Here is a 25,781-nt window from a genome sequence, read left to right as displayed (position 1 = left end):
TCATCCAGGATAATGTCGTCCTCTTCATTCTCCTCTCCCCATCCTCGCACAACAGGGATCCCAGAAAGGTTTAAAGCATGCTCTTCTTGCTCCTGCTCATCCGCCCCGGCACCATCCTCCTCTGACTCCTCATCAGACTCCTGTTGTTGACTTGTCTCAGATAGAGTAGCCCCCCCTGGGAATTCATCCAGCATTGCGACTTCCTCATCTTCCCGCTCCTGCTCCTCCACAGCCTGATCAATGACACGACGCAATGCACGCTCCAGAAAGAAGGCATAAGGTACCATGTCACTGATGGCGCCATGGCTGCGACTGACCAGTTTGGTGATCTCCTCAAATGGCCGCAGAAGTCTGCATGTGTCGCGCATGAGCAGCCACTGGCGCGGTGAAAAAAAACCCAGCTCCCCAGAACCGTTTCTTTCGCAGAGTTCATACAGGTAGACGTTAACTGCACGTTTCTGCTGGAGCAGCCTATCAAGCATATAGAAGGTTGAGTTCCATCGCGTCGGGCAATCGCAAATAAGACGTCTGACCGGCAGATGGTGTCGCCGCTGAATGTCAGCAAGGCGAGCCATGGCCGTGTAAGATCTTCTGAAATGGGCCGAGATTTTCCTTGCCTGCCGCAAGATGTCCTGGACCCCAGGGTATTTGACAAGGAATCGCTGCACGACCAAGTTTAAGACGTGTGCCATGCACGGCACGTGCGTGATTTTGCCCTGTTTCAATGCGCTAAGCAGATTGGCACCGTTGTCACACACCACTTTACCAACTGTCAAATTGAGCGGTGTTAGCCACTCATCTGCCTGTGAACGCAAAGCTGAAAGGAGTGCCGGGCCAGTGTGGCTCTTTGCTTCCAGGCACAACAGACGCAGCACGGCATGGCAACGTCTCACCTGGCATGTGGAATAGGTTCTGGGGAGCTTGGGCGGTGCAGTGGAAGAGACGCTAGCAGCGGAAAAGGAGGAGGCAGCTGAGGAGGAGAGGGAGGAGGATGGAGTAGGAGGAGGAGAAGAAGAGTCAGGCCTGCATGCAATCCGTGGCGGTAAAACCAAATCTACACGGGTGCCACGGGTTACATGCTTGACGGCCGTCAGAAGGTTCACCCAGTGGGCAGTAAAACTGATATACCTTCCCTGCCCGTGTTTGCTAGACCACGTGTCTGTGGTCAGATGTATCTTGGCACCGACACTGTGTGCCAGAGATACATTCACTTGCCGCTGAACATGGCCATATAGCTCTGGGATGCCCTTCTCTGAGAAATACTTCCTTCCTGGGACCTTCCATTGTGGTGTTCCAATGGCCACAAATTTGCGAAAGGCCTCCGAGTCCACCAGTTTATATGGCAGTAGTTGGCGGGCTATGAGTTCTGACAAGCCAGCCGCCAACCGTTGGGCAAGAGGGTTATCCGGCGTCATCATTTTTTTACGCTCAAACATTAGGCCCACGGAAGCCTGCCTTTTTGCAGAAAAATGTGAGCTTGGCGTGATGGAAGGTGGAGTGGAGGACAATTGTGAGGAGAGAGGAGAAGGAGAAGTAGAAGACGAGGCTGGACGGTGAGAGCCTGCAGTGTGGCTTTGTGTGTTCCGTTGCTCCCACTGGGCTCGGTGATGGCTGCTCATGTGCCTTCTTAAGGCGGTCGTCCCTAGGTGAGTATTGGGCTTACCGCGACTAACGCGTTGACTGCAAAGATTGCAGATGGCAACGCTATTGTCAGCAGCGGACACGTTAAAAAAAGCCCACACTGCGGAGCCATGTGCCGGTGTCCTGGGAGCGCCAGATGTGACCGTACATGGTCGATGACTCGCTCCTGATACATTTGCAGTCTGCTTTGTCCCTGCTGTGCAATGTAAGTCATTGCTGCTTCTCCTCCCTATCTGCTGGTCCATATCTCCCTCTGAACTCCCCTCCTCTTCCTCTCTTGTGGGCACCCACGTGACATCACTAGACACGTCATCATCAACGTCACCTTCCCCACCGCTATAAGTAGAGTAGGCAGCAACACCGGGGACCAACCTCCTCCTTGGGCTGATCTGGGTACTGGCGTCAGACTGCTGAGTAGCGCTTGTTGCTACCTCCTCTTCCTGATCCAATACCAAGAGTGGCTGCGCATCAGAAATGTCCTCTTGATATGGATCGGAAAATAATTCCAGTGACTCAAGCGGAAGGTATGTGGTGGTGGTGGTGGTGGTCGTGTTGTTGGTGGTAGTGTCTTTGGGGGTGCACATAGCAGAGAGTGAAGAAGAGGGTGCAGATCGAGAGGATGAGGAGGGTGCAGAAGAGTAAGGCTGAGCGAGCCACTCAACCAAGTCTGGTGCATCCTTTAAAGTAATTGAACGCACCTTCTGCAACTTCCCACTTTGGCTCAAGCCTGTTGCTCCTGCCCTACCCCTACCACCCCTGCGGAAGGGCCTGCCTCTTCCTCTGCATGTCATTTTTTAAATGACCCTGTGACAAAACTCTTAGTCCCTATACCGCTGAAGGACTGCTGCAGTATAGGTGAGCGGTCAGCAGTGGTGCACGTCAACCCTATCTATTGTGGACCTATAGCGGTCCTTACAGAACAGCAGACTGTACCGCACTCAAGCCTATGTACCGTAGCACCCTATACCAAGTTACCAGTCCTTATAAGAACTTTTGTGGACCAAGCAGGTTGTGTATTAGTGTTTAGCAGACTGTACGTCAGTCCCTATACCGCTGAAGGACTGCTGCAGTATAGGGCAGCGGTCAGCAGTGGTGCACGTCAACCCTATCTATTGTGGACCGATAGCGGTCCTTACAGAACAGCAGACTGTACCGCACTCAAGCCTATGTACCGTAGCACCCTATACCAAGTTACCAGTCCTTATAAGAACTTTTGTGGACCAAGCAGGTTGTGTATTAGTGTTTAGCAGACTGTACGTCAGTCCCTATACCGCTGAAGGACTGCTGCAGTATAGGGCAGCGGTCAGCAGTGGTGCACGTCAACCCTATCTATTGTGGACCGATAGCGGTCCTTACAGAACAGCAGACTGTACCGCACTCAAGCCTATGTACCGTAGCACCCTATACCAAGTTACCAGTCCTTATAAGAACTTTTGTGGAACAAGCAGGTTGTGTGTTAGTGATTAGCAGACTGTACGTCAGTCCCTATACCAATGAAGGACTGCTGCAGTATAGGGCAGCGGTCAGCAGTAGTGCACGGCAACCCTATGTATTGTGGACCGATAGCGGTCCTTACAGAACAGCAGACTGTACCGCACTCAAGCCTATGTACCGTAGCACCCTATACCAAGTTACCAGTCCTTATAAGAACTTTTGTGGACCAAGCAGGTTGTGTATTAGTGTTTAGCAGACTGTACGTCAGTCCCTATACCGCTGAAGGACTGCTGCAGTATAGGGCAGCGGTCAGCAGTGGTGCACGTCAACCCTATCTATTGTGGACCGATAGCGGTCCTTACAGAACAGCAGACTGTACCGCACTCAAGCCTATGTACCGTAGCACCCTATACCAAGTTACCAGTCCTTATAAGAACTTTTGTGGACCAAGCAGGTTGTGTATTAGTGTTTAGCAGACTGTACGTCAGTCCCTATACCGCTGAAGGACTGCTGCAGTATAGGGCAGCGGTCAGCAGTGGTGCACGTCAACCCTATCTATTGTGGACCGATAGCGGTCCTTACAGAACAGCAGACTGTACCGCACTCAAGCCTATGTACCGTAGCACCCTATACCAAGTTACCAGTCCTTATAAGAACTTTTGTGGAACAAGCAGGTTGTGTGTTAGTGATTAGCAGACTGTACGTCAGTCCCTATACCAATGAAGGACTGCTGCAGTATAGGGCAGCGGTCAGCAGTAGTGCACGGCAACCCTATGTATTGTGGACCGATAGCGGTCCTTACAGAACAGCAGACTGTACCGCACTCAAGCCTATGTACCGTAGCACCCTATACCAAGTTACCAGTCCTTATAAGAACTTTTGTGGACCAAGCAGGTTGTGTATTAGTGTTTAGCAGACTGTACGTCAGTCCCTATACCGCTGAAGGACTGCTGCAGTATAGGGCAGCGGTCAGCAGTGGTGCACGTCAACCCTATGTATTGTGGACCGATAGCGGTCCTTACAGAACAGCAGACTGTAACGCACTCAGGCCTATGTACCGTAGCACCCTATACCAAGTTACCAGTCCTTATAAGAACTTTTGTGGACCAAGCAGGTTGTGTGTTAGTGATTAGCAGACTGTACGTCAGTCCCTATACCAATGAAGGACTGCTGCAGTATAGGGCAGCGGTCAGCAGTAGTGCACGGCAACCCTATGTATTGTGGACCGATAGCGGTCCTTACAGAACAGCAGACTGTAACGCACTCAGGCCTATGTACCGTAGCACCCTATACCAAGTTACCAGTCCTTATAAAAACTTTTGTGGACCAAGCAGGTTGTGTGTTAGTGTTTAGCAGACTGTGCGTCAGTCCCTATACCGCTGAAGGACTGCTGCAGTATAGGGCAGCGGTCAGCAGTGGTGCACGTCAACCCTATCTATTGTGGACCGATAGCGGTCCTTACAGAACAGCAGACTGTACCGCACTCAAGCCTATGTACCGTAGCACCCTATACCAAGTTACCAGTCCTTATAAGAACTTTTGTGGACCAAGCAGGTTGTGTATTAGTGTTTAGCAGACTGTACGTCAGTCCCTATACCGCTGAAGGACTGCTGCAGTATAGGGCAGCGGTCAGCAGTGGTGCACGTCAACCCTATGTATTGTGGACCGATAGCGGTCCTTACAGAACAGCAGACTGTAACGCACTCAGGCCTATGTACCGTAGCACCCTATACCAAGTTACCAGTCCTTATAAGAACTTTTGTGGACCAAGCAGGTTGTGTGTTAGTGATTAGCAGACTGTACGTCAGTCCCTATACCAATGAAGGACTGCTGCAGTATAGGGCAGCGGTCAGCAGTAGTGCACGGCAACCCTATGTATTGTGGACCGATAGCGGTCCTTACAGAACAGCAGACTGTACTGCACTCAGGCCTATGTACCGTAGCACCCTATACCAAGTTACCAGTCCTTATAAAAACTTTTGTGGACCAAGCAGGTTGTGTGTTAGTGTTTAGCAGACTGTGCGTCAGTCCCTATACCGCTGAAGGACTGCTGCAGTATAGGGCAGCGGTCAGCAGTAGTGCACGGCAACCCTATGTATTGTGGACCGATAGCGGTCCTTACAGAACAGCAGACTGTAACGCACTCAGGCCTATGTACCGTAGCACCCTATACCAAGTTACCAGTCCTTATAAGAACTTTTGTGGACCAAGCAGGTTGTGTGTTAGTGATTAGCAGACTGTACGTCAGTCCCTATACCAATGAAGGACTGCTGCAGTATAGGGCAGCGGTCAGCAGTAGTGCACGGCAACCCTATGTATTGTGGACCGATAGCGGTCCTTACAGAACAGCAGACTGTACCGCACCCAAGCCTATGTACCGTAGCACCCTAGACAGACCAAGTTACCAGTCCTGATAAAGAGCTTTGTGGAACAAGTGAGTTGTGAATGATTAGCAGACTGCAGCAGAAGGGCAGCAGTCAAGTATAATATTCTTTCTATATTTGGAAGAAAGAATATTATACGTGTACAAGCCTATTACCGTACCACTGATACCAGTCCTGAAAAGAACCTTTGTGGAACTAATAGTAACAGCAAGTCTTTAAAATTATCCTCACTGCCTGACACACTGCTTCCTGCCTGTCCCTATACAAATTGGCAAAAAAGAGTAGGCTGGAACGATTAGCTGGAACAGCTCTTTTGTGGACCTGATAGTAACAGCTAATGATGATGATGATGATGATGATGAAGAAAGACTAATCTGGCTGAGCTGTCCCTAAAATAGCAGCATACAGCGCTCTGTCCCTTTATCTAAACTGACAAAAGAAACTCAGGCTGCTGACCTAACACCTATACCAGTCCTGAAAAGAACTTTTGTGTACCAAATAGCTAGCGTTTTCTCTGTCCCTACTCCACACAGGATCCTTTCCCTACAGTGACAGAAGAAAGAATGTAAAATGGCCACCGGATCGGGTGTATTTATAGGTTAGGGGGAATGTCCAAGTGTCCATGAGCTGTCATGTCTCAATTGGTTGTCCTGTAACACATGATAAACGTGTCACGAAAGGTTAAAGTTCTTGTATACATTAAACACGTAAGTCCGCCGGGGCGAACGACGGAAAAAGGCGTTCGAACCCGCGGACGGCGAAAGTCGGAAATTCGCCGCGAAACGACCGCCGGGCGAACCGTTCGGCCATCACTACTGGTGATCCCTCTAGTGATCTAAAGATCTATATAGAGCAATCAGGACCTCCTTCCACCTGCTGGTGACCCCCCCCCCCCCCTAGCGATATAAAGATCTATATAGAGGAATCAGGACCTCCTTCCTCCTGCTGGTGACCCCTCTAGTGATATAAATATCTATATAGAGGAATCGGGACCTCCTTCCTCCTGCTGGTGACCCCTCTAGTGATATAAATATCTATATAGAGGAATCTGGACCTCCTCCCTCCTTCTGGTGATCCCTCTAGTGATCTAAAGATCTATATAGAGCAATCAGGACCTCCTTCCACCTGCTGGTGACCCCCCCCCCCCCCCCCCAGCGATATAAAGATCTATATAGAGGAATCAGGACCTCCTTCCTCCTGCTGGTGACCCCTCTAGTGATATAAATATCTATATAGAGGAGTCAGGACCTCCTTCCTCCTGCTGGTGACCCCTCTAGTGATATAAATATCTATATAGAGGAGTCAGGACCTCCTTCCTCCTGCTGGTGACCCCTCTAGTGATCTAAAGATCTATATAGAGGAATCAGGACCTCCTTCCTCCTGCTGGTGACCCCTGTAGTGATATAAAGATCTATATAGAGAAATCAGGACTTCCCTCCTCCTGCTGGTGACCCCTTTAGTGATATAAAGATCTATATAGAGGAGTCAGGACCTCCTTCCTCCTGCTGGTGACCCCTCTAGTGATCTAAAGATCTATATAGAGGAATCAGGACCTCCTTCCTCCTGCTGGTGACCCCTCTAGTGATATAAATATCTATATAGAGGAATCGGGACCTCCTTCCTCCTGCTGGTGACCCCTCTAGTGATATAAATATCTATATAGAGGAATCTGGACCTCCTCCCTCCTTCTGGTGATCCCTCTAGTGATCTAAAGATCTATATAGAGCAATCAGGACCTCCTTCCACCTGCTGGTGACCCCCCCCCCCCCCCAGCGATATAAAGATCTATATAGAGGAATCAGGACCTCCTTCCTCCTGCTGGTGACCCCTCTAGTGATATAAATATCTATATAGAGGAGTCAGGACCTCCTTCCTCCTGCTGGTGACCCCTCTAGTGATATAAATATCTATATAGAGGAGTCAGGACCTCCTTCCTCCTGCTGGTGACCCCTCTAGTGATCTAAAGATCTATATAGAGGAATCAGGACCTCCTTCCTCCTGCTGGTGACCCCTTTAGTGATATAAAGATCTATATAGAGAAATCAGGACTTCCCTCCTCCTGCTGGTGACCCCTTTAGTGATATAAAGATCTATATAGAGGAGTCAGGACCTCCTTCCTCCTGCTGGTGACCCCTCTAGTGATCTAAAGATCTATATAGAGGAATCAGGACCTCCTTCCTCCTGCCGGTGATCCCTCTAGTGATGTAAAGATCTATACAGAGGAATCTGGACCTCCTTCCTCCTGCTGGTGACCCCTCTAGCGATATAAAGAGCTATGTAGAGGAATCAGGACCTCCTTCCACTGGTTGGTGACACCCATATGATCCAATTTGTACCCCTCCCTCTCCCTCCCAATGGACATCGATGTGAAGAATGGCGGATGTGCAGGAAGTGGATCATGTGGAAATGTAATCCGCGCTCAATCACGCCATCTCCCTTGACAGCACCGCAGCGGCAAGCAGTGTGCAGCATTAATATGGAGCTACATCATTAAAACTCCACGAGACGCATTCTGCTGGAGAGCGCATTGTGCTTCCTGCCTGATATCTGAGCTGTGATAATTAGAACCTGCAGCCTTTAATGAAAATACTAATTATGTGCTCGTTACGCTGGCGGTTTATGAGTTTCAGGCCATTGTTTGTAGCTGAATTAATTAGGACGTCGCTGTAGCATTAGTAAGTCAGTGGCGGGGTAGGAACGGCCAAGAGCTGGACAGTGTTTATCTTATTAATGCCGCAAGTTACATTGTATACAGAGCCTAATTAATTTCATGAAGCTGCTTAACATTTGTATTGTAAAATGATCCCCCTGTACTGCGCCCGTGCCTTTAGTCTGGTGGCACCGTAGCACCAATTTTTTGGGGGGCTGAGCACAGTTGGGTGAGGATTTTCCGAGTACGAGCAAAGCTATAAAGGAATTGGTTTTTTTTTGCTTGTTTCGGCTTTTTTTTACATTTATAAATATGTTTAAGGGTATTGTTTGCATCCTATATTGTCCTGACCCTTTAAGGATAACATTACTGCTCAGCAGCACAGAAAACATGTCCTGTCTACATCTAAGCCTAGGCACATGTACGCCGCTCACCCTGTTCATGGCTAGAGATGTACACTAGGGTGTTTTATTTTTCCAAAGATGTGATTTTCATATGACTTTGCTTACGTCTAAGTCTCAGCGATGTAAAATATATACAGTACAGTATCTCACAAAAGTAAGTACACCCCTCACATTTTTGTAAATCTTTTCTTCTATCTTTTCATGTGACAACACTGAAGAAATGACACTTGTCTACAATGTAAAGTAGTGAGTGTACAGCTTGAACAACAGTGTAAATTTGCTGTCCCCTCAAAATAACTCAACACACAGCCATTCATGTCTAAATCGCTGGCAACAAAAGTGAGTACACCCCTAAGTGAAAATGTCCAAATTGGGCCAAAAGTGTCAATATTGTGTGTGGCCATCATTATTTTCCAGCACTGCCTTAACCCACTTGGACATGGAGGTCACCAGAGCTTCACAGGTTGTCACTGGAGTCCTCTTCCCCTCCTCCATGATGACATCACGGAGCTGGTGGATGTTAGAGACCTTGCGCTCCTCCACCTTCCATTCTAGGATGTCCCACAGATGCTCAATAGGGTTTAGGTCTGGAGACATGCTTGGCCAGTCCATCGCCTTTACCCTCAGCTTCTTTAGCAATGCAGTGGTCGTCTTGGAGCTGTATCATTATCATATTGGAATACTTGCAGTTTAGACATTAATGGCCGTGTGTTGAGTTATTTTGAGGGGACAGCAAATTTACATTGTTATACAAGCTGTACACTCACTACTTTACATTGTAGCAAAGTGTCTTTTCTTCAGTGTTGTCACATGAAAAGATAGAAGAAAATAGTTACAAGATTTTGTGTACTCACTTTTTTTTAGATACTGTATACAGTAGGTGTCGCCGATATTGTGTTTCCAGCGTGATCCTGTCGCGCTGGTTACCGGCGACAGGCTTCTCTAACCAGCGCAATCCCGTTGTGCTGGTTCTCGCGCTGGCTGCAATAGGAAAAATATATTTTCCTATAGTAGCGAGCGAGAGAGATCGGCGATAATGTCGCCTCACTAATGAAGCCTGCATGCCTTCGGGGGCATACCAGGCCCTTAGGTCCGGTAAGGATTTTAAGGGGACTCCCCTACGCTGAAAAAAACGGCGTGGGGTTCCCCCCAAAATCCATACCAGACCCCTACCTGAGCACGCAGCCCGGCCGGTCAGGAAAGGGGGTGGGGACGAAGAAGAAGAAGAAAAGAACAGGAGAACGGAAGGCAGCGGCGGCGGCAGAAGACCGGGCCACAGCTAGTAAAAGAGCTGGAAGAAGGAGCGGTGGCCCGGCAAGAAGAACTGAAGAGGGGGACAAGACCAACTGCCAGGGTTGTCGGGAAGAGGCCCTTGTCCTCATCAACATGGGGACAAGGTGCTTTGGGGTGGGGGGCCACAGGGTGCCCCCCCTTCCCCCAAAGCACCCACCCCCCATGTTGAGGGCACGAGGCCTGGTACGGCTCAGGAGGGGGGAGGTGCCCGCTCGTCCCCACCCCCTTTACTGACTGGCCGGGTTGCGTGCTCGGATAGGGGTCCGGTATGGATTTTGGGGGGAACCCCACGCCATTTTTTTCAGTGTAGGGGATTCCCCTTAAAATCCCTACCGGACCTAAGGGCCTGGTATGCCTCCGGAGGGGGAACCCATGCCGTTTAAAAAAAAAAATTGGCGTGGAGTTCTCCCTTAGGATTCATACCAAATACAGTGCCTGGTATTGGCGGGAATCCAATTCGGATCCCTGCACCAGTGTGAACCCGGCCAGCGATGCTTGCCGCTTATCGGGAAAGGAAAAGAAGCAGGGTGTCAATCTCGCCGATAAAAGCGATGATTGACACAATATCGCGGTCACCTACTGTATGCCAAATTTCAAGAAGATTGGATAATATTTAGGGGTTTCACACATTGATCACTTTTATCAAAGCAAAGTCTGTGGGCTTCACTTGATAAGAAATCATATAGGGGAGACACCATGATAAGAAATCATATAAAACGCTGGATGAAGAAAGTCCCGTTTAAGGCTTTCTAGAAGAACAACGAGTGAAAATGGTTAACTACATCTAAAAGACGGAAGTCCTCCAAGAGAAGACTACAAAGAGTTATTACAACTCTCACTCCTGTACCTAGGAGGTTGGTCTAAAAACGACTTCAGTTTCAGGATCCCAGGGGCACTGCATCAAGCGAGGTGGATAGCAAAGGCAATATATGCACTTAAAATTTTCCTCTTCACTAAACAGTTGAATATTCCTCATTGACAATTGAAAGGAATGAAACGGGTTGCACATTTTGTCAGCCTCATATATGTTCGCTATTGGCATTAGGTAATTGTAAGTCGAATGGGCTCCAAAGAATTATTTGGATATGCTACAGCTTTTGAGCACTTAGCCAGATGCAGATGTGAAAAAATGTGATCTCACAGTTGCTAAGAGACACCTTTGCTATCTGTCAGAAACAAACGTAGGATTGGCTTTTTTGGACGAATGTATTACTCAGGCTGTTAAGGAAAATATGAATAAAAATGTAGAAACCAAATCTGCAAAGAAAAAGGAAGTGAAACGATTAGAGGGTAAAAACATGGCTTTTGAATGAAAAGACCTGAGCCATTTCGTTACTAATAAAACAAAGATGTTCTTTGAATTGTTTGGGATCCACAACGTGACAGAATACAAGGGATTGCCTCGTTCAAAGTTGATTAATATAACACGTTTTGCCTATCATATTACCTATTAATCTTAGTGTATAGTTTTAATAGTATTTTAAGTTTGTGATTCCTAGTTTTTCCAATAAAAGTACCGTATTTATCGGCCTATAACACGCACCTGCGTATAACACGCACCCCAAGTTTAGGAGGGAATTTTAAGGAAAAAAAACTTTTAGCAGGGAAGTTTAAGGAAAAAAATGTACATTTAAATGCCCATCAATGCAGTCTTATCAGTGTCCATCTGCAGCCTTGTCCATCATTGCACCCTTGTCAGTGTCATTTGCAGCTTTGTCATGCAGCCTTGTCCATCGTTGCACCTTTGTCAGTGTCAATTGCAGCCTTGTCAGTTTTACTTGCAGCTTTTTTTTTTTAAATGGCGCCGCCGAGATACAGAGCCGGATGTCCTGTGTATCTCAGCGGCGCTCGGTAGTTCTCGGCCGCCTTCAGCCGTTCCCATCAGCTTTCGCCCACTCTCGGCCATTCTCGGTGGCTTTCGGCCGCCGAGACCGGCCAAAAGCTAGCGAGAACGGCTGAAGGCGGCCGAAAGCTGATGAGAAGGGCCGAAGGCCACCGAGAAGGGCCGAACGCCGCCGAGACGGGCCGAAGTTGGCCGAAAGCCATTGAGAAGGGCCGAAGGCGGCCGAAAGCCAGCGAGAAGGGATGAAGGTGGTTGAAAGCCGCCCAGAGGCTCAAAACAGTGGAGGATCGGCGTATAACACGCACCCGCTCTTTTTCCCCGATTTTAAGGGGAAAAAAGTGCGTGTTATACGCCGATAAATACGGTAATTAATATTGAAAATTATTTTTTTGCCTACTTTTACAAAACAGATCAAAGTGTACAACCTCTAAATATTATCCAAACTTCTTGAAATTTGGCATATATATCTTTTACATCACTGAACTGAACTGAAAATTTTACAGTTTATTTTTTTGGTCTAATGTACACGTCTCTATAATGGTGCAGCACTGGACAGGGTGGGAAATCCAGGAACGGGACTTTGTATATTTTATAAATGAATGAATGAACACGCTTTAATAAATAATGTTACATCAAAAACCCCTCCATTACATCTGAGCACCCTTTATCTCTGTGTCCCCCTTATATCACTGTCCCCATCAGAGTTCCCCTTTACATTAATGTTCTATCAGAGACCTACCTTACAGCAGAGTCCCCCTTACACCAGTGTCCCCATCAGAGGCCCCCTTACATCAATGACCCCATCAAAGCGCCCCCTTACATCAGTGTCCCATCAGAGTCCTACCTTGCATCAGAGTCCACTCTTACATCAGTGCCCCTAGGGTCTCCCTTACATCAGAGTGCCCCCTTACATCAGTTTTCCATCAGAGCCCCCCTTTATATCAGTGTCCTCATCAGTGCCACATTTTACATCAATGTCCCATCAAAGCCCCTCTTTACATCAGTGTCCCTAGAATTCCCCTTACATCAGTGTCCCATCAGAGATCCCCTTACATCAGTGTCCCATCAGAGATCCCCTTACATCAGTGTTCCATCAGAAAACCCCTTACATCAGTGTCCTATCAGAGCCTTACCTTACATCAGAACCAGTGGCGGCTGGTGAAGTTTTAGGATGGGGGGGCGCAAGACCCCGCCCATCCATGGTTGGCCCCTCCCACTTCTCATAAGCCACACCCAGAATTTGTAGAATGATATTGGCGTGTATCCAGAATTTCATTGTCCTGCAAATACAGTAGCTGTGTACATAGACATACTGTACTAACATTATCTATGTATCCAGAAATACAGGGTTATGTATAGGCATACCTGTGTATAACTGTGTATAGGCGTATCATTGCCCCAGAATTGCAGAGAGCTGTATAGAAACTGTATATATTAAAACAGTAGTGTAACACTGTAGCTGTGTATTCAGAATTACTGAGTTCTATATGTATAGGTGTAACATTATTCAGGATTACAGACTTCTGGATAGACACATCTGTGTGTATATGTGTGTACCACTACCCAGGATTGCAGAGTGCTGTATAGATATATACTGTGTATTTATAGGTATACCATTATTCAGGATAGCAGACTTCTGTATAGCTATGTATAGATGTGATATTATCCAAGTTTTGCAGACTCACATGGATACTATAAATAGATATATATACAGCACTCTGCAATCCTGGATAATGGTACATATATATAACTCTGAAATATCGGATTATGTTACACCTATACATATAGATATCAATACAGCACTCTGCAATCCTGGATAATAGTACACCTATACATATAGATATCAATACAGCACTCTGCAATCCATGTGAGTCTGCACAGTCAGTGGGCTCCGCAGTTCGATGAAGGATGTGATGGCAGCCACCAGAAGCAGCAGCACATCATACTGTAGCCAGGAGCTATAAGAAATAGTGCTGGTAAAACTCATAGCTAGAGGGGAGAAGGTCACTTTGTTGGAAACAGCACAGCCGAGCAACCATGCTTATGTCAGCACAAACACAACACATGGAACAGCTGTAATGGATCCATGACTGAGCAGGGAAACCAATACAAAGTAAGCAGGTAAAGTAACACCAAACCACTCCAACACCTGCACAGGGAGAAGCCACATTTCAACAGTCTGCACTTCTCATCATCACAAAAACCAACTCGTGCACAAATAACGAATGTGCTTTGTAAAGCCTGACCCTGCTGAGAACACACACACACCAGTATTTTGCCCACAGGCCTATTTCAGAACTGCAGAGGAAAGATTTTCCCCTTCAGAGTTCCCAATCACACCCTAAAAAGTCTCCGCTGATACCCAGCTGTGGCTAGGATGAGCTCATGGTGAAGCCATATCAGGAGGTCCTGGTGCTGAAGATGCCATGAGATGTAAGAGGCTGGGGAGAATTCAAACAGTAGAATGAGCTATTGAATTACTGGCCAGATCAGTAAGACCCAAAACACAACTCTGCTATAGAGGACAAAGCTATCATAATCTAATACTCCAGGTAAAACACAGAAGCTGCCTTTGTGGACAAAGAAAAGTCCTAGCTGCAAGGGGGTCCCTTGTGAATACAGGCCTCGGAATAATACTCTGAGCCCTTGGGGATCCCACACCACTTGTTCTCTCATGGGGCTATCCTCATACTTTGGCAAGTCCTGAGTTAAGTCCCAGGTCTTATCTGTTGCAGCACGATCCTGATTGCAGGTCCACATCAAGCATAATGCCCATCATGACTGTATTATGAACAATTACTACTTTACTTTTTTTTTAACCATTTCCTCCTTTCGTGAATCCCAGCACTCTTGATCGCCAGGCATTATATGAATTAAAGTTTTAACACACACACACACACACACACACACACACACACACACACACACACACACACACACCTTACCTGACTGTGTGCTCTCCGCAGCCGCTCCTCACACCGCTCTACTCCTCTTACTTCCTGTTTCCTCTCTCAGGTGAGATGGGAGAGAGAAGACAGGAAGTCACATCTGAGTCAACTCAGATGTCAATCAACCTGCCCGCCCGGCCGTAGTAACACATACTACAGCGCCGGGCGGAAGCTACTCAGCGCTTCAGAAAGCGCCCTGAGGCGGGCTAAACGCCCGCAAATGAAGCGCCACGCCTGCAATCTCATGATTGCATTGGCGTGGCGTTTCCCGGCGTGCAGTGTGACCGGCGCTCGAGCACTTCCTTAAAGAACTTTTTTTTTTTTTTACATTTTGTTTTTTATTTTTTATTTTTACCACACAGGGGGGGCGGCGCCCGGGCGCCCCCTATGAACGGGCCGCCACTGATCAGAACCCCCTTTACATCAGTGTCCCATAAGAGATCTATTTTAGAGTCCCCCTCACAAAAGTGTGCCCATCAGAGACCCCCCTACATCAATGACCCCATTAGAGATCTACCTCACATCAATAGTCCCATCAGAGTCCCCTCTTGCATCAGTGTCTCCATCAGAGACTCCCTTATATCACTGTCCCCATCAGAGTGCCCCCTTACACCACTGTCCCCATCAGAGCCCCCGTTACATCAGTGTCCCTAGAGTCCCCCCTACATCAATTATTCCATCAGATCCCTATTTTACATCAGTGTCCCCATCATCAGAGTCCTACCTTACCACTGCAATTAGGCTTACAGTCGAGTGGCAGAGCAGCTCTGGATGGATGAAGCTCAATCTTCCTGTGAATGCTGGGGCAAGCATCTTATTGGTTGTTAGGATGCTGCCTCTCCTAGCAACCAATGACACAGCGCAGTGGGTGGAAAACCTGCAATGGAGACTTTATGTGTATGTGGTGGTGGTGAGGGGGGATGGAGTCTATTATTATTATCATCTTATTATTATTATAGTCTACCATATGACTTTGTTTATCAGCATCATAATTTTTTTGCATAATTTGTAACTTGTAGATATTTTTATGAATATATTTTGTTTTATTTTACATCCCCTGATGTAGGAGGCGTGTCTTAGTCTGTCACGGTACTACTTACAGCGAACCCACAGGCGAGCAGGTGACACGGGATCCCCCAGCGCGTGGAATTTAAGAGTCAGCCGGTGTTCCGCCAGGGACCCTCTCACGAAGGTTTGGACTTAGCTGCGTGCTGACCCCAGGTCACGACCCCCGGGTTCACCCTGCTTGCTAGGGAAGTACCAGAAGACACTGTAGACAAGGATGGTTGGATGGATGAAGCAAGGAAAGCCAGATAGTGAGCCAAGGTCAGAGCGGGCTGCAGACAACGTAATCAGAACAAGCCGGGTCGGTACACAGAAGATCAGTTCACGAGAAGTCAGGTAAAACAGGTTACACAGGGGAGCTTCAGAAACAAACGTTGCTCAAGCAATGGTAGCAAGTTAGGAAGGGATTTAGAGAAGAAGCACATGAGGGGCTGGACAGGAAGTAGCAGGAAAGAAACATATATCAGGCAACAGGTGAAGGGCGTCGACGCCCATAGCTGCAGAGTGCACAGAGCTGAACACCTGACAGTGGACAACAGATGCCAGCCGACCTACTGCAGTAAAGGTGAGACACAGATCAGCTCCGCAGCTGATCTGTGACAGTACCCCCCCTCTTACGAGGCCTCTCTACACATCTGGGGGCTGGCTTGGAGGGAATTTTCTGATGGAATCTGGTCACCAGACGTGGGGCAGAGACATCAGTGGCAGGGACCCAAGACCTCTCCTCCGGACCATAGCCCTTCCAATCAATGAGATAGAATAACCTCCCCCGGGAGTACTTGGAGTCCAATATTACTTTAATCTCATACTGATCCGAGGTATCAGCCACAGGAGCGGGGTGAGAAGAAGCGCGAGAAAAGCGATTGAGGACCAGTGGCCTGAGCAGGGAGACATGGAAGGTGTTGGATATCCTGAGATGAGAGGGTAGACGGAGCTTGAAAGACACTGGATTGATCTGGCGGAGAATAGGAAATGGACCAATGAAGCGAGGGTCAAATTTCATCGAGGGTACCCGGAGTCGGATGTGCTTGGTAGAGAGCCAAACTCTATCACCAGGAAGGAACTTAGGAGCCGGACGGGGATGACGATCTGCCGCCGTTTTATGCCTGGAAGCAGCTAGATGAAGATTCTCAGAGACTTCTTTCCAGATTGAGTTGAAGGACCTTTGGGTCTCGGCTGCTGCTGGTACCACAGGAGAAATGGGAACAGGAAAGGGAACAGATGGATGCTGCCCATAAACTGTGAAGAAAGGAGATTTCCCAGAACTGGCATTGGCGCGATGGTTTAAGGCAAACTCTGCCCAGGGCAAAAGGTCCACCCAGTCATCTTGGTGGGCTGAAATGAAGGCACGGAGGAAACGTTCTACATTTTGATTGACACGTTCCGTTTGCCCATTGGACTGGGGATGAAAGGCAGATGAAAAATCCAATTTAATCCCAAAGGAGCTGGCCAAGGCTCTCCAAAACCGAGCAGTAAATTGAACTCCTCTGTCAGAGACGATATGGGAAGGCATCCCATGAAGACGAAAGATCTCCTTAATGAAGGCTGTGGCAAGACTGGGAGCAGAAGGTAGACCTGGGAGAGGAATCAAGTGACACATTTTGAAGAACCGATCCACCACTACCCAGATGACAGTAGAACCTGTTGAGGGAGGCAGATCTGAGATAAAGTCCATGGCAATACAACGCCAAGGTACATCGGGCACTGGTAAGGGCAAAAGCAACCCAGCAGGGGCAGACGTGGAAGATTTGGAAAGTACACAAACTGAACAAGCTTGAATGTATTCCTTGACATCCTTACGAAGAGAGGGCCACCAATAATGGTGCTGAAGAAGGTCAAAAGTACGAGGTATGCCAGGATGTCCAGAGAACTTGGAGTCATGTGCCCAAGCAAGGAGTTTGGGACGAAGTGCAGGGGCTACAAAAGTTTTACCAGGAGGAGGCTGCGTAGACTGGAGCTGAGTGGTGGCTAGAATACGATGCGGAGGAATGATGGGACCAGGATCTAGGTGATTCTCAGAATCATTGACATCAAAGGACCTGGACAAGGCATCGGCTCGAAGGTTCTTTGCACCTGGATGGAAAGTAATGTTAAAATTGAAGTGGGCAAAAAAGAGGGCCCAGCGAGCTTGATGTGGGTTCAAGCATTTTGCGAATTGTAAATACTGCAGATTTTTATGATCAGTATAGATGGTAATACAATGAGGAGAACCCTCTAGAAGATGTCTCCATTCTTGAAGAGCTAATTTAATGGCGAGTAGCTCACGGTCCCCAATGGTATAGTTTTTCTCAGCATCAGAAAACTTCTTGGAAAAGAATCCGCAAGGATGAGACTTGCCCTGCTGAGCTTGGAGTAGGATGGCCCCGACTCCTACAGAAGAGGCATCTACCTCCAAAGAAAGGGGTTTAGTAATGTCCGGACGTAGAAGAATAGGGGCGGAGAGGAAGGCTGCCTTGAGTTTGCGGAAAGCTTCAATGGCTTCAGGGGACCAGAGCCGAGCATTTACACCTTTGCGGGTGAGCGATGTAATAGGAGCCACCAAGGTGGAGTAGTTACGAATGAATTGGCGGTAGTAATTGGTGAAGCCCAAAAAGCGTTGGGTGGCTTTAAGACCAGAGGGCTGAGGCCACTCGGAGATGGCCCGAAGTTTGGCTGGGTCCATGAGGAGACCTTGTGATGAGATTATATAGCCCAGGAATGGAACTTGTGTTTGTTCAAATAGACACTTCTCCAATTTTGCATATAGACAATTGTCCCGTAGACGCTGTAGCACAGTTTTTACATGAAGACGTTGGGTAGGTAAGTCTGGCGAGAAAATTTGAATATCATCCAGATATACAATAACACAGACATACAGAAGGTCGCAAACGATCTCGTTAACAAAATTTTGGAAGACCGCTGGGGCATTGTATAAGCCGAAGGGCATCACAAGATACTCATAATGCCCATCCCTGGTTTTAAAGGCGGTCCTCCATTCGTCTCCCTCTTACATTCTTATTAAATTGTAGGCCCCTCTAAGATCCAATTTAGTAAAGATATTAGAACCTCGCAGTCTGTCAAAGAGTTCGGAAATTAAAGGAAGAGGGTATCGGTTCTTCACAGTGATGGCGTTAAGACCCCTGTAGTCGATGCATGGACGGAGTGAACCATCTTTTTTCGCTACAAAGAAGAACCCGGCTCCAGCAGGTGAGTTAGATTTCCTGATGAAACCCTTTTGCAGGTTTTCCCGAATGTATTCAGACATGGCTTGTGTCTTGGGGATAGATAGAGGGTAGACTCGGCCACGGGGAGGAGAGGTCCCAGGTAAAAGCTCAATGGAGCAGTCAAAGTCTCTATGAGGAGGAAGGCGATCGGCGGCCTTTTTGCAGAAAGCATCTTGGAAGGATTCATATTGGGCAGGCAACATGGGAGTTGTGGAGGTCTCAGCAAGAGGAATGGAAGGAGGAGGTAGCACCCTGGAAATACACCATTGTTGGCATGGAGGGCTCCAAGCCAATACTTGTCCAGAATTCCAGTCAAGATGTGGAGAGTGTTTGTGCAACCATGGAAGGCCCAGGATGATGGGACTGGAGGATTTAGGCAATATTAGGAAAGAGACCTCCTCACTATGCAAAGCCCCAATGCGTAACTCTATAGGAGAGGTTTTAAACTGGATTGGACTCATAGGCAAGAAGGAGCCGTCTACTGCGGTCACGGAGAGAGGCATAGCCAAGGCAACAAAGGCAATGCCCAACTCGGAAGCTACAGACTGTTCAATGAAATTCCCAACAGCACCAGAAACCACGTATGCAGAGAGTTGATAGGCATTCTGAGCCCAGCGGATAGCTATGGGAAGGGTGAAACGAGGAAAACGAGGAAAATTAACGGATCGGTCTAGATCACCTCCCTCTGAGTGAGCTAGACCCTGGAGTTTCCCGGACGGAGTGGACAAGAGTTCAAAAGATGTCCTTTATCGTCACAGTAAAGGCACAAACCCAGTCCCATGCGTCGGCCACGCTCCTCGGGAGTGAGGCGGGTTCGCCCAAGCTGCATAGGTTCTTCCAACACATGAGAGGTCGAAGACGGAGAGGATTGCACCGATCTTTGGACTACCTGTGCTGGACGGGCAGCAGGGGGATGACTGGATCTGGATTTCTCCAGAGCCCGCTCCTGGAAGCGAATCTCAATTTGAATGCTCAATGCGATTAAGTCATCCAATGTGGTGGGAATGGCGCTTCCAGTGAGTTCATCCTTGACACGGTCAGATAGGCCTTGCCAGAAGGTAGCAGTAAGGGCCTCATTATTCCATTTGAGTTCAGCGGCCAGCATACGGAATCGAACTGCGTATTGGCCGACTGTCATTTCTTGCTGACGAAGACGAAGGAGGGCCCCAGCAGACAAAGACACTCTGCCGGGCTCATCAAAAGTTTTCCGAAATGCATCCAAAAAGAGCTGGAGGTCAGAGGTGATAGGAGCGTGTGATTCTCAGAGTGGAGAGGCCCAAGCTAAAGCATCATCGGAGAGGAGAGAGATGATATATGTGACTTTGGTGCGATCAGTTGGAAAATGGTGGCTTAAAAGTTCGAAGTGGATGGAACACTGATTAATGAAGTCCCGACAAGCCTTAGAATCACCGGAGAACCGAGGAGGTGACGGCAGATGCAGGCAGGGATTGCCAGGTGCAGCAGGTAAGACCGGAGCAACTGAAGCAGGAACGGGAGGAGCTGAAGTTGCAGCGAGTTGCAGACGATCCAGACGAGAGGCCAGATCCTGGAGAACCAGCATTATTTGCTCTTGATTAGCTTGCTGGGAGTTAAGTCTCTGAACTAGATTTTGCATAGGATCCTCGGTCAATGGCCGATTCTCAGAGACGCTCATGGCTTGAGCAAACTGTCACGGTACTACTTACAGCGAACCCACAGGCGAGCAGGTGACACAGGATCCCCCAGGGCATGGAATCTAAGAGTCAGTCGTGTTCCCCCAGGGACCCTCTCACGAAGGTTTGGACTTAGCTGCGTGCTGACCCCAGGTCACGACCCCCGGGTTCACCCTGCTCGCTAGGGAAGTACCAGAAGACACTGTAGACAAGGATGGTTGGATGGATGAAGCAAGGAAAGCCAGATAGTGAGCCAAGGTCAGGGCAGGCTGCAGGCAACGTAATCAGAACAAGCCGGGTCGGTACACAGAAGATCAGTTCACGAGAAGTCAGGTAAAACAGGTTACACAGGGGAGCTTCAGAAACAAACGTTGCTCAAGCAATGGTAGCTAGTTAGGAAGGGATTTAAATAGAGAAGCACATGAGGGGCTGGACAGGAAGTAGCAGGAAAGAAACATATATCAGGCAACAAGTGAAGGGTGTCGACGCCCATAGCTGCAGAGTGCACAGAGCTGAACACCTAACAGTGGACAACAGAAGCCAGCCGACCTACTGCAGTAAAGGTGAGACACAGATCAGCTCCGCAGCTGATCTGTGACATAGTCCTTGAAACGCGTTGGCTTTCAGTACAGTTTTTCCAGCATTCCACTGGTGGTCCAACTCGGGGGGCCCCTGTCGGAGTTCTATCCATCCTACATACAGATAATTCCGCAAGCCATTCTGCAATTCTCTCCCGTCTCTCCCTCGCAGCTCAGCCTGACTACTAACAAACAATGGCTATTCATATCAATCACCGGAGTCGCTGAACAAAAGTCTAATTTACTCCGCGGGCAATGACACAACGCCCGTCTATAAATCCCGCAAACAGCATCGGGGACATTAAGAGACGAGGAGAGGAGGATTCGCGAAATGCCACAAAGTGAGCGGAGAGAATTATTTCCCTAAAATTACAGAAATGCCAACTACGGGGGGTACAAACGGTCGTTAGAAGCTTCAGATTATTGTGCAGAAAAATTCATTATTGTGCACAGGAACTAAGGTGGGGGGCGGGGAAACTTTTTAGGCCTGTGGGCTGAAAGTAGATGTTTTTTGTTGCCCGGTCCAGGGTCAATCATAGAAAGGACGACCTTATGGACAATTTGACAAAACGTCAACCGATATTATAAGTTAATGCTTAATTGGGATGTACAGTGCATCCGGAAAGTATTCACAGCGCTTCACTTTTTGTTGTGTTACAGCCTTATTCCAAAATGGATTAAATTCATAATTTTCCTCAAAATTCTACAAACAATGCCCCATAATGACAATGTGAATGAAGTCTGTTTGAAATCTTTGCAAATTTCTTAAAAATAAAAAATCCCATGTACATAAGTATTCACAGCCTTTGCTCAATACTTTGGTGAAGCTCCTTTGGCACCAATTACAGCCTCAAGTATTTTTGAGTATGATGCTACAAGCGGTTTCTCCCATTCTTCTTTGCAGGACCTCTCAAGCGCCATCAGGTTGGATGGGGAGCGTCAGTGCACAGCCATTTTCAGATCTTCCCAGAGATGTTCAATCGAGTTCAAGTCTGGGCTCTAAAGTAATTAATTAGGCAGCTCCGGGGGTCTTCTTCCGACTTTGAGGGTCTTCTTCTGACTCCTTCGCGCTCTCCAGTACTTCTCCCGGGCTCTTCGGTTCTCATACAGTGACCCCGCCCCTTATGACATCACAGCCCCAGCATGCCCTGTATGAGGTCTGCATTATGTGCTCGGCAGGACACCATTCTGTTACTGGGTAACAGAGGTATACTGACTGGTGGAGTGGGCAGTAGGGTTGCCACATCATCCTTATAAACAAATTAATTAAATAGGTTCTGAGGCTGATTTAATGCAGATAAGGCACCAAGTGAGTTTAATTACCTCCTTAATCAGCCACAGAACCCGTGTAATTAATGTGTGTCCTGGATTAAAGGGATGATGTGGCAACCCTAGTGGGCAGTGGCTCTGCATGTCCCCTCGAATACAACATAACAGTACAAAAGTGTAGGACACGGGATGAAGACATTTAAGAAGGAACTCCGTATCTTGCACACAAGTGGCTCATCTCTGTGTTGGAAGACCGCCTTAATGTTTGACTCTTCACATGACCCCAGCTCCTGCCTGGTCCCTAGGCATTGGTGAGCACACCTCCGGGTCCCGAGACCCGGTTGGCCAAGAGGAGAAGTGACCATAGGAGGAGATGCAGGGGGAAGCCGCAGAGGAGGAGATGCCGAGGAGGCGCTGAGAAGGAGACACTAAGGAGGACACGCAGTCCTGTGACCTAGATGTTGTAAGTGTGGGGTTTGCTGATTGACCGAACAATGTTTTTTTCTTTTTGACCGAACGGGGGTGGGGTGGGGAGGGGGTTTAACTGACCGTCAGAGGGGGGGGGGAGTTAGGCTGTTTGCTTGCTGTCCCTCCAAAAAAAATTGACCATCAGCCACCAGTGCTTTCATGTGAACTTTGGCTCCCGATGAGACAGGGAAGTATGGAGGACATGAGGGACAACCTGTGTACCCCTCCCCCCCCCCTTACACGCAGAACGTCACTAATGCGGTTCTATGGGGTCGTGCCATAACCACATGTAATGCACGCAATTGTGGCAAACCAACACCACCCCCCCCTCTCTCAGCGGGAGACAAGGCCGTTTCCGCCCCCCTCCCATCTCCCATGCAGGGAACAGGGGCAGACTGACAACTCATGGGGCCCCCTACTGGCGAACGGGCCCTCGGGCAGTGTCCGATGGTCAGTCCTCCCCTGGCAGGGAACACCAGTAACACCCCCCCCCCCCACGCGCTCGGGAGACAGATGGCCTCGGTTAGGCTTCCACTGCGTCTCCTCCCTCCTCCTCCTAGGCCAATAGCATTGCTTCTCCTTATAGCCAATCGGGAAAAGGGTCTCGCCCCCTTGCTTCCTGATTGGCTGGGAGGAGAAACAGTGTGACAATAGCAAATATTCATTTGCTATGGTCACCCAACTGGGTGGGCTCAGGGCGCAGTGCTCTGCCCCTCCAGCCCACCCTTTTTTCAAGCCTATTAAAGCCTCAGGCTCCAATCACGTGCTTGAAAAAGAAAATCCCCCATTGGAATCCATGCATCCGTTGCCCTGCATGTAGATCAGGGGGCCAGGCATAAGGATGGGGGGGGGGGGGGCGATGCCCGTGCGCCCTTAATGGACGGGCTATCACTCTTTACAGCCCCAAATAAAACGTAATAACATTTGATTTGGGCACATATTTGATTTTAAAAACAAAGTGGAGCAAATCTGTGACTCTTTTCTCAGTGATGAAATATAAATATACTCGTTCCAGTTGAACAGCAGCACAATGAAGACAAAAGAGCCTTTCCTTCTTCAGAAAACTTTATTTGTAGCATTACGCTGTGTTTTGTCATTTTGTATTCACAATGTAACATTTTACATTGTATCATGGAAGGCTGCGCTGTATGTTTTTTCAACATTTGTTATATACAAAATCTTAAATAGAAAGCCATAATAAAAAAAAAAAATTGTGCTGAGCTTCCATTCATCTCTGTAACCGTTCCTTCTTCACAATTACAAACTGATCTGATTTACAGACGTTTACGTTGGGGAAAAAAAACGTTTCCAGCAATTCTTTTCCATGTTGTGTCCTCAGTTATCATTGAAGAACATTTGTAGAATTTTGCCTGAAATGGGCCCATATGTTCAGCGTAATTATCCTGCAGAAAGCTACAGAAGATTAAGGTGGATGTAAAACCCGATTCATGAAATTTGACCTAAGCGCATACATCGGCAGTGTTTTCTTATTCCCCTCCGAGCCCTACGTCCTGTGTCTTTCTGCTGCTTCTTTCTTCTATCAGCATGATAACTTCTGAAAAGTTCTTCGACAACTGAGATAAAACCAGCCAGAAATGTGTGGGTAGATTAGCAGAGAGCTTGTCTATTCACAGCACAGCTCTCCACATTCCTTCCTTCCTCCGCCTATGTGGAGTGGGGGGGGGTGCCTTTCCTCCAATCAGCTGTCACACAGTGTTTGCCAAGACTTCCCTCCCAGTGCTGAACAGGAAGAAACAATTGGTTCTAATCAGTGCACTACTTTTGGTCTAACTTTTTTGTAGGATTTCTGTTGCAGAAGTCGTGCCAAAGTCACGCTGGGGTCCGACGTGGAAGTCAGGTGCAGTCGGGGGACACTATATGACATGACACCGGCGCCTGACGGGTAAGTAGAGGAGAAGATGAGGGTCCTGCCGGGGAGGAAGCCTCACCAGGGCTGTATTGGAGCTGATGGAAGGGGGAGGGAGGAGACAAGAGCTGATGAGGTGTCCGGCCTGCCTCTCCTTGGAGCTGTCAATCAGTGCAGGGGGGGGCAGGAGTCAGGGCTCCAGCTGCAGGGAGAGGCACATCTACCATGCCACAACCCCTTCTACAGCCAGCTACCACTATCATCAGAGAGAGCCAACCCCTCATCTCTGCTCCTCCAGCATCACTTAGCCACAGCCACTTGCCTTTATTTCCACCCCCTGACCCATCCCCTCCACTCCCTTCCTCCTGATAATCAGTGCCACAGCCAAGGCAGCTCAGTCCTGTGCCAGTGTGCCATCCTATGAGTGACAGCCCCTGACCCCTCCCTCCACCCTGCCCTTACCCCCACCTATGCAAGGCTCCACTGTGGGGTCCAGAGGTCCCAGACCAGTGCTGATCCTCAGCCATAGTGGGCCGGGTGGTCTTCATCTTGCACTGGCACTGCCTGCTGATTGGCTTCTCCTCTGCTACCTCCCTCACTGACACCAGCGCTGAGATAGAGAGCACTGACACCAGCGCCGAGATAGAGAACACTGACACCAGCAGCGAGATAGAGAGCACTGACACCAGCACCGAGATAGAGAGCACTGACACCAGCACCGAGATAGAGAACACTGACACCAGCACTGAGATAGAGAGCACTGACACCAGCACCGAGGTAGAGAGTACTGACACCAGCACCGAGATAGAGAGCACTGACACCAGCACCGAGATAGAGAGCACTGACACCAGCACCGAGATAGAGAGCGCTGACACCAGCACTTTAAAGTTCTTAATGCAATTTATACAGTTATTTTTTTTATCGCTTTAATTATTTTTCCCATTATGGGCGTGTTTGGGCCTCATGTCTAGGTTTTGCCTAAGGCCTCACAAAGCCTAGAGCCACCTCTGGCTGGGCCACTCAAGGACATTCACAGAGTTGTCCCGTAGCCACTCCTTTGTTATCTTGGTTTGTGCTTAGGG

The sequence above is a fragment of the Lithobates pipiens genome, unplaced genomic scaffold, assembly GCF_037356315.1.
Source record: "Lithobates pipiens isolate NorthernLeopardFrog02 unplaced genomic scaffold, aLitPip1_a1.2 Scaffold_18, whole genome shotgun sequence".
NCBI lineage: Eukaryota > Metazoa > Chordata > Amphibia > Anura > Ranidae > Lithobates > Lithobates pipiens.
The sequence above is the reverse complement of the archived record's forward strand: the minus strand, read 5'-3'. Positions refer to the sequence as shown.